Source organism: Chelonia mydas, chromosome 1 (assembly GCF_015237465.2).
Source record: "Chelonia mydas isolate rCheMyd1 chromosome 1, rCheMyd1.pri.v2, whole genome shotgun sequence".
Lineage (NCBI taxonomy): Eukaryota > Metazoa > Chordata > Testudines > Cheloniidae > Chelonia > Chelonia mydas.
In genome coordinates this window covers 166,430,606-166,440,371 of record NC_057849.1, presented here as the reverse complement: position 1 = coordinate 166,440,371, position 9,766 = coordinate 166,430,606, and the positions used below count along the sequence as shown (strand labels likewise).

General features: G+C 41.7%; 1 long non-coding RNA gene across 1 annotated transcript; it reads right to left on the bottom strand.

Moving 5' to 3' along the window:
- Nucleotides 1-1,901: 1,901 nt before the first annotated feature.
- LOC122464099 lies at nucleotides 1,902-5,289 on the bottom strand. Its single transcript, XR_006287975.1, has 3 exons — nucleotides 4,486-5,289; nucleotides 3,243-3,316; nucleotides 1,902-2,482 (listed from the first exon to the last, which is right to left on the bottom strand). It is a non-coding gene; the product is annotated as an uncharacterized LOC122464099 (long non-coding RNA).
- Between the last annotated feature and the right edge of the window lie 4,477 nt (nucleotides 5,290-9,766).

Genomic DNA, 9,766 nt, shown 5'->3' with positions numbered 1-9,766 from the left:
CTGTGACTCTCCAATCATCATAGTTCCTCAGGTTCCTCCAGGTTACATGGAGGCAATGTCTGAAGCAAAGTGTAAGGGGAAATGACTATCATTCACATTCTTCCTCGTGTTTTTCCAGAGTAAGTTGGTCGGGGTTTGCAATAGGCCTCTCATTTCCTGCACCCCTTCGGATGCTCCATAGGTGTGGGATGTCTCTGTCCTGTGAAGTTCATTACCATAGAAGGAGTTCAGGTCCAGCAGAACTTAGTAGAGTGGTGGGCAACCCTTGGCCCATCAGGGCAATCTGCTGGTGGGCTGCCAGACAGTTTGTTTACATTTGCATGGCCTCCTGCACCTCCCAGTGGCCGCGGTTCACCATTCCTGGCCAATGGGAGCTGCAGGAAGCAGCGCGGGCCACAGGGAGGTGATGGCCGCCGCTTCCTGCAGCTCCCATTGGCCAAGAATGGCAAACCGTGGCCACTGGGAGCTGCGGGCAGCCATGCAAATGTAAACAAACTGTCTTGCTGCCTGCCAGTGGATTACCCTGACAGGCCGCATGCTGCAGGTTGCCCACCACTGACTTAGTAGCTCTACAGGCCAGGCACCTCCTCCTGTGGTTGAGAATGATGATGTCTAAACAGGGCAAGCTGGATAAGAAGAGAGGACAGAATTGTAAGCAGTCATGCTGGTGAGAGAAGATAGACATGTCAGGGAGGAAAGGAGCTATTAAGAAGATTTTTCTTTTTGGGTACTTAGGCAAGGCAATATTTTAGAGGCCTCAAAGGGAGATTTATGGACATAGTGAAATACAGGCAGAGAAATTTTAAATTCAGTTGGAAAAGGTCACCAATTATGCAATCATAGAACACAGTTTTAGCTCCCATCAACACAGTATCCGAGTGCTTCACAATTCAATTACATTTTATGGTGAAGTGCCTAATAGACTTCATGGAGTCTTCTGGCTTACCTGGAAATATGAGGTTTCTGTCCAGTTATGGTGAGAGAGCTTTCTCAAAGAGAGTGTTGTAATATGCTCTAAAAGAAGAGTAAACTCTAGGTCAGAGATCGGCAGCCTTTAGCAAGCAGCCTGCCAGGGAAAGCCCCCTGGCCGGGCCGGTTTGTTTACCTGCCGCGTTCACAGGTTTGGCCGATCGCAGCTCCCCCTGGCCATAGTTTGCTGCTCCAGGCCAATGGGGGCTGCAGGAAGCAGCACGGACCGAGGAATGTGCTGGCCGCTGCTTCCCGCAGCCCCCATTGGCCTGGAGCGGTGAACCGCAGCCAGTGGGAGCTGCAATCCGCCGAACCTGCGAACGCGGCGGGTAAACAAACCTGCCCGGCCCGCCAGGGGGTTTACCCTGGTGGGCTGCGTGCCAAAGGTTGCCTATCCCTACTTTAGGTTGTCTAAGTTCTCTGGAAGCTCATTCCATCCCCAGATCAGGAATGTTTTATCCCTGCATTTTGTGAGCTTTGCCCTGAGTTTTGTGAGTTTCAGTGTCCCAGAAGAGCATGAGTATCTTGGCAGGTCATAGATGGACTTGCAGTTGCAGATATAAGTGAGTCCTTATCAATTAATGGCTTTGAAGATCACAACCAAGGCCTTGAACGGGCACCAGAAGTAGACTAGGAGTCAGTGCAGAGAACAGAGGATTGGTGATATGTTCACAGCACCCCACTGCATTGAGGTGGCAGGTGGCTACATTTTGCTGGAATCTCTGCAGTGCTTCCCCATTCAGTGAACTACAGTAATCCAGTCTGGGGTAGATAAAGACATTGATTACTGTGGCCAAGATTTCATGGGAGAGATGACATTTCCAAGCAATCTGAAGGTGGAAGGATGCGGTTTTGCCACTGGTGGTACCTAATCATTTCAAGTTAATGAAGAGTCCCTGAAACTTCACACCACCATGATAAGCAGAGTGGGTTTGTGGGTAGATGCTTACTATGGAAGCAGAAGACTGTGTTCCAGTTAATTCCCTGAAGCATATTCCCCTTCCAACCAGCATCATGTGGGTTGTGTTTGAGCCACCTGTTTTTCATTCAGGGGCTGATCCCCTTCTAGGCAGGGTGACATCGTGGCATCCTTTTAATGGCACTAGTTGCTTCTGTGGAAGATGAAATATAGAGGTGGTGGGTGATGTTATGTTGGCAGCACAGCCCCTGTCATCTCAATATTTCTCTCTGTCATCTCAGATAGGTATTGAAGAGGAATGGGTACAGGATGGATCCCTGGGAGATTCCATGTGGGAGGGAAGGGGAGGGGGGCCTTGATGGAAGAGAAGTCTCTCCCTACTCTCTGGATGAGGGAAGATTGGAGCCATTGCAGTGCTGCGCTATTTAACTCCTGCTGTACCAGTAAGTGGCTCAGTATTGGCTGACTGTCCCAAAAGCTATGTAGCAAGAGAGTAGTATCCGCACTGAGATGTGGCCTCCATCCTTTGCCATGAGGTGGTCATCTTTTAGTGCTGCTAGGGCTGTGTCTGTCCTGTGACATGGTCCGAAGCATCTAGGAGAGGGGTGTCAAACACACATTCATTTATAGCTCCCCCAGGACCCTTTCCTGTGTCCTGCAGCTCCACAGCTGCTGCGCTTCAAAAGAGCCAGTCTGCGTGGGAGGAGGGAGCTCATGCCTAATCAGTCACAGGCGGCTGAGCCATTTTCTCCTTCCCCACACTCCCATGGCTCCTGACCAGTAACCACTGCCAGCAGGTCTCCGGCAGCCCTGGTTTAAAGGACTCCTTCCTAATTTCTCTTTTCCCCCTTCCAGCTGCCACCTCAATGGGCCATTTAGCAAAAGCATCTGTAAGGCAAAGGCCAATGTTGGATTAGAACAATCATATGATTTCATAGTTGTACTTTAAAAAAATTCAGATCAGCTAATTGTTGAATTTAAAATACCATACAAGTAGGTGTTTTTGTAAGTAGAATTTTGATTTCCCATGTTGTTATCTTGTCTGTAATCCTGGAAGTCTTTTAGATCTCTTTCAGTGGATCTTTTAAATCCACTTTATTGAGAAAACAAAGTTATATGGAGTTCTCGGCTAGTGGCTCAAATATTCTAAAATACCCTTTAAGGGAGATAGAATATGAAAGGCAAAGGGGATTCTTTGACAGCGAGACTGGGAAGTTGATGGGGGAAACCAAAGTAATACTTCTTTCTTTGACTTCATTATTTTAATCAATATACAAGCTATACAGTATTAATAGTAGTCACAAGCTATACAATTGTCACAAGCGATACAATATTAATAGTAGTAGTACAGTACCATAAGTCCCATTTGAGATCAGGGTCCCACTGGACATTTTCACGGACACTGCTGCCACGAAGAGATATCCTCAGCTATAAAATGAGACACAGATTAAGTGGCTTGCCCACGGCCACACAGGAAGTCTGTGGTAGAGCCAAGATCCCAGTTGTCCCTGAGTTCCACTCCAGTTCCTTAACCACAAGACCACACTTCATTTCTTCTGCAGCTTCAAACACTGGAAAACTAAATACTTGCTTAAGTCCATATTCTGATATTGCACTTCTGAGTAGCACTTTACTGCTTGAGTGGTCCACTGATTTCAGTAGGATTACCGGTGGAGTAAGGCACTATTCAGTTAGAGTAAATGAATCAGAAACTGCCCTTTCAATATTTTAAAGGACCCTAAATGTTATTAGTTATTGCCACAAACCAGAACACCAAAGAGAAGCCCACTTCAACCTAGGGATAGTACAGATCTGACTACTTTCTGAACATGGTGAGTTGGGGCCCAACTTCAGTTTGTTTAAACTTTACCATATAAAATGATGCATTTCTATACAGTATAGATGAGCTCTGCATTATAGCAAGCCTTCGGACTATTATCCTCCACTAAAAATCTATCTTTCTTTATTGTTTTCCATACAGTCCCTCAACTTGTAGCAACATTATTCCCACTGGTTTTCTGGACACTTTGAACTCTGGCATCAGGTTTTTACTAACATCAAAGCTACCGAAAAGGGATTCTAGCAAATCAAACTAATATTCAATTCATATTTTATTGAATTTCTCAATAGCAGTAAAGGAGAAAAATCATAGCCACTAAAGATAACAAAAAGCAAAAATGTAGCACACATTCTGCTAGCAAGTAGAATTACTCCATGTGGGGGAATAGGAACAATCAGTTCTCACCTAGCATTATATTAAAGAAGATATTCGGAAACTACTGGAACAGCTACCAGGATCTGAGACATCATAATAGGAAATATTTTTAGTGTCCAAATCCAAAAGATTTTAAAAAAAGTTTGGATGCAATGCAACAGGTTGAAAACTATGTCCAAAAGTAAATAAAAAATATTGTCTGAGTGTTTTTCAATCATGCCAACCCAGATTTAGCTAAGCTATAACAATAAACTGAGAGCCTATTCTCTGTGATAGATACTTGCTCCATCGCGGAACTGGGATTTTAACTCAGTTGCAGCATTTATTTTTGGGACACTCTGTTTAAATTAAAAACTGTGAGACGGTTACAGCAGTAGCTTACCTCTCCATTGTCAGACGTGGCCACTGCCGCAGCTTCACTCATCTTGGTAGGATAGTTTAATTTAGCCCTCCCGCTACACTAACAACTAAAATATTCACCCCTTGCAGAGTAAGAAAATATTTTGTTTGATTTTTGAGCGTACAAAATATCAGTCCACAAGGAATTATTGTATGAAAGGCACGGGTGTAATATTTTGGTACCATACAATATTTGTTTCGGTGGAGAAAATCTGTATGCATTAGCTACACCTACTTAATAAATTTTGATTAGGGCAAAATTCAGACAAAAGAAATTTTGCTGGGGATATTCTCAGCCCTAAAAAGAATGGCATCATAGCTGAAAATAAGCATTTCCCCCTACATAATCCCTGTATGTTCAGATCAACAGAACTATCAAAATCATCTGCAGTAGCGCCATCTGATGACATCCAATAATGTCACAAATGGGAAGGACAGAGTAAGGCTCAGAAAGGAACCTTACAACCTAAACAATGGAGTCAATACCAAAGTTACGCAATCCACTATTTTATTGTCTCACTCCAATCTGGTTATAACTTTTCCCAGCTGGTGCTGCCAGGTCTCTCGGTGCAGGTTTGCTGAGGGCTGGAGGAATTTTATCCATCTCAGTGAGGATCCATCTCTTTTTCCCACCAGATCCATGGGGTTTAATTCTAATAAGACAAATCCATGCAGCCCAGTTCTGGCTAATAAAGTAATATAAAGAAGAATAAGAAGCAGTTCCCAGCAATGTACTCTCTCTCCAGGTAGTCATGTTACAGACTTCTGCAGATGTGTGCATGTGTGGTGTGTTTCTCTCTCTCTCTCTCTCTCTCTCTCTCTCTTGCAATTTACCCCTTACTTGTTTAACATGTTACCATCACTACTAAGCAATCATTTGCATGTATTATTATTACTAGATTCAAAGGTGGAAGCCAAACGGTCCCTGTCCAAGCAAGGAAAGTACATGATGTTAAAAGAAAAATTATCACGTCAGTTGGAGTTTTCTGTTTTCCCTTTTTTTAAAAAAAAAAGCTCTTCTGGGAAAAAAAAAGTCAGGGGATTTACTGAAAGCCAAGTCGGTTGGTTATGAGTCACCTTCATGACTTATAAAGGGTCTCAAGTTGTTTGGAGCAGGCTTTCTTTACCTAACTTGTGCTGCAAGGATATCAAGGTGACCAGCCAGACCAACAGACCTGCCATGCAACTGCTGCTGCCTCAGTTGCTTCCCTCCCCCCTGTTTGTTTCATTTTCTCTCTCTCTCTCTCTTTAGAAGAAGAAAAAAAATCAACAAGCCCAGTGCTCTTGGTTAACAAGTGAGACAGAACAAAGGAAGTCTGTGGCCTCCTCACTGCATTGGTTTTACTTGCATCTTTCTGTAAAGAAATTGCCTCGTAGCAGGTAGGTTTTGTTGGTTTGTTTGGGGTTTTTTTTAATGAAAATATCATGTGTTACAGGAGACGTGGAGCTGTCCAAGGGAGGGGACCCATAGACCATAGGGTTCAGCGGAGCTCAAATAATCAGTGCAGGCTCAGTTTCAGAAGCGTGTGCACACATACATCCACACACAGAGATGCACACTCACAGGAGCACAGACACCGTGCCCTCACTACCTTTGTATCAGATTCACTTCTCTAGATTCATACACGTACATGTGACTGAAGTCACATCACACCTCGGGAAGACAGACACACGGTGGATTCTGTTGCTGCTTTTTAATTCCTTTCTGCCTTCCCCACCTATTTTCTAACTTGTTTTGAGATGCAGGTTAGAAGATCGTGTTATATAAAATGTCAGTTATAAACCCCTATTTTAAGAGGTTTCTGACTCCAACATAAGTATTCCCTCTGGTCCACAACTTGCCATAGAGACTGTCAGCTGGGAAAATAACCCGTTTTACAGATTTATTTTGACTTTTTAAATTTTAGGGACGCAAATTAAAATGGAGAGGTGGCCAGTTCCGGACCTCATTTTACAAATACACAACTGGAAAATACCTCCTTTAAAAGATCCAGATGTGCTTCTGTCACTTGGGTTAGGCTTTTTTCATTTTTTTTTAAATGTAAATGTTTGGTAAATCATACTCATACAAGACCTTGTTTGATATGCATATCCACATTAACAAAACTGCAGCGGTATGCTGAGCATTGATACCTTGCTTTGTAAAAATTCTGAAATTTACAACTCCCAATAAAAATTGACTGTGGACTAAAATTTGGCATTCAGTCTCAAAGCTCAGCCATGCTTTTATTTTATTTTTAATGTGGCTATTTTTAATGTATAAAAGTACAAAAAACATTTTATAAAAATATATGCTAAAGGATTTTAAAGATATGTATTCAATAATGTGAAGTAGATCTCTGGGGGGGGCAGTTTAATATTTAAGTGAACAACTTTTGAAAAATGTGCAAAAATTTTTCATACATCCTTCTTCAGAGTTCTTCCAGTGTCTTGAGTCAATATGTTTATTCAAAAGAATGGGACAGAGCTGTCAGATTAAATACCTTTCAAATAATTTCTAAAGAGTACGAATTTCTAACTCAGAAATTCCAGACATCCATGTACATATATAGAGAGGACATATTCTGTGCATACCCAACAATTGGTATGCAGGGGAATTACTGTACATGTCTAATGCCCACTTTTCAAAGTTTAATATCACTAGAATTTTTAAGTTCTCCTAAATATTTAGGACAATTAGAATATATGATAATGGAATTATTTGATCCCATCTGAAACTTGTACATTATGCACAACTGACGCCAAATAGTTCTGTGGGGGTTTTTTTGGAAATGCAGGGGAAAACACTCCCCAAAGAGACTCTTATACTGTACCAAGTTTTAGCCTTGATAAACTGCATAAAAAGTGGTGCCTTGGTTTATTTTCTTTTTATGGAAGACAGACTCTACCAACCTTATTGACACTGACTAGCATGGTACTACGCAGTGTAAGTAAGAATGGGAGAATCTGGCAGTGGATTTTTTTAAACCTGGTAATGAGAGGAAATGATTGGCAGCACCTGTTCGAGTGAGATATGGGACAGCAGGTCCTCTGTAAGCTTTTTCAGCCAGTCCATCTGCAAAAACACCTCAGTCCAGACTGCCAAACACACCTGTTTTTTCTCCCCCCAGTGTTGAGCCTCTGGTCACTGAGTATTGAGTAGATTGAGACTGTGCATGTGATCTGTGTCACATTTGAACTCAGGTATGCAGAGGTAAAAGACCAGCATACTAAGGACCTGTGCCAAAGCCCACTGAAGTCAATAGGAGTCTCTGCATTGATTTAATAGGCTTTGGATTAAGCCCTGACACATCCGAGCATTCAAACATGTTTGTAAGTAAAGCTACTTGTGCGTATTTCCAGAATTTGGGCTTTGGTGAGCTGTTTCTTCTCCCTTGCATTCCTCCACAAAGAGGAGGATTTGTATTGGGAGTGTTGGCACAACCTTCCCTGCAACATCACAAAGCTCAATGTTGTAATGATTTTCTGCAGCACACATTTCCTTTATCTTCCTTGAAATGACTCAGTGCTTTAGCAAGCTGGAAAATGAATTATGTCAGAGAATTAAAATAGAAATGTGTTCAGAGTTTCTCCAAGAAGTCTAAATTAGTAAATATTGGGGGGGGGGGGGGGTGTTAATTAGCAGCTTTCCCTCTTCTTCTGGATCTAGGGCAACTGATCTGATAAAATCATGGCCCCTTGAAGTCAATGGCAAAACTCCTATTGACTTAAAGAGTCCAGAATTTCACCATGGTGTTTAGGATTTCTTAGTTTCAGAGGGAAATGTGATCTAACCTACTTCGGTTGACTGTATTAATAGGTTTTTAGTTTGTTCTAAAGTACTGAAACATGCTGTACCAATCACAATCACAGCAGCATTCTAATAATCTCTGTTTTTACCTCATGCTACAGATGTGAGTGACAACCTGTAGCCACTGGGAGTTTTAGGCTCCTGTAGCCAATGGGAGTTTTACTATTATACTTCAATGGGGCTAGGATATCACCCTAAATTGGCAAATTAAGGTTTCTCCTCACATCATAAAAGGGCTTTGGGGAAAAGAAATATTGAAAATTACATTTGCTTTCAAATGAACAAATTATTGTCTCTGTTTCATTGTTCATTAATAATAATCTGCAACTCACAGCACTTGGTATCATCTAACCAACTTCAAACACTATAATTCGACAAAGCAAAGAGTAGGGCAGCCCTTATACAATGTAGAAAAGAAAATGTGGTATTTTTAAAAAGTGCTAAATGGTACCAAAGACCAATTAATTGTTTGCCTTTAGGGCAAAACAGGACAGGCAAACGGTCTGTTCAGAAAACAGCATGATAGGGGACAAGGTTAAATAGCTGCCAATATAAAATAATAGTGAAGAACAAAAATAGAGCTTAACTAAACTGGTTACAAAATGTTCAGGCTGGAAGCATTGTGCAGTTCTGCTCTTAAAGTGGGTTGAGGTAGTTAACTCCAAGTTTCTGGTCCTATTGATGTCTAAGGAGTTGGCTAAATGCAATGGCATGCAGTTTGTAAAGGGATGCAAAGCTATGATCTGACCTGCAAAAATATCACAGAAACCAGACTTAACACTGAGGGCCAAATTCATTCCTGGCATTCATCCCTCCATTGACTTCACCAGTTATCACAGACTTCAGGGAAGTTATGCTGGCGATGAATTTAGTTGCTTGCAAAACATGCACAGTTAAAACAGACTAGTTTTAAATACTCAGGTTCATACATTTTAATAAAGAAAAGCAGGCATATGAGATTAGGGAATAAAATCAAAAGTAAGGAATTAAGTATTTCAAAAGTACATAAAGTGCTTCATATTGCGCTAATAGGCAAATGTAAATTTAATGTGGGAAACATCAGACTAGTCGAAGCAATACATTGTGTATGTGTAATTTAAACAACAACAACATGAACCCTAGAATTGGCTTTCCAAGTCAGTGACAGAAAAAAAAAAAATACAATATAGAGTAGGGACTTGATCAGAACTCACTTGCATTAGTTTCACTCCATTGTAACTCCATTGAGTTCAGTGGTATGAGTCATACTTTACAACACTGCATGTGAGATCAGAATCAGTCCTAGGGCTTCCATGGGGTGCCGCTGTTAGATTGATTTCAGTCACAGAGGGACCTCTCCTGTAGCATGTACTCAGGCAGAGCTCCCATTGAAGTTGATGGGAATTTCAGTATGTATGACTGAGATGTAAATAAAGAGCCTTTCATTCAAAATTGTCAAAGGGATAACGTGAACCTCTCAGATTACACTACAATT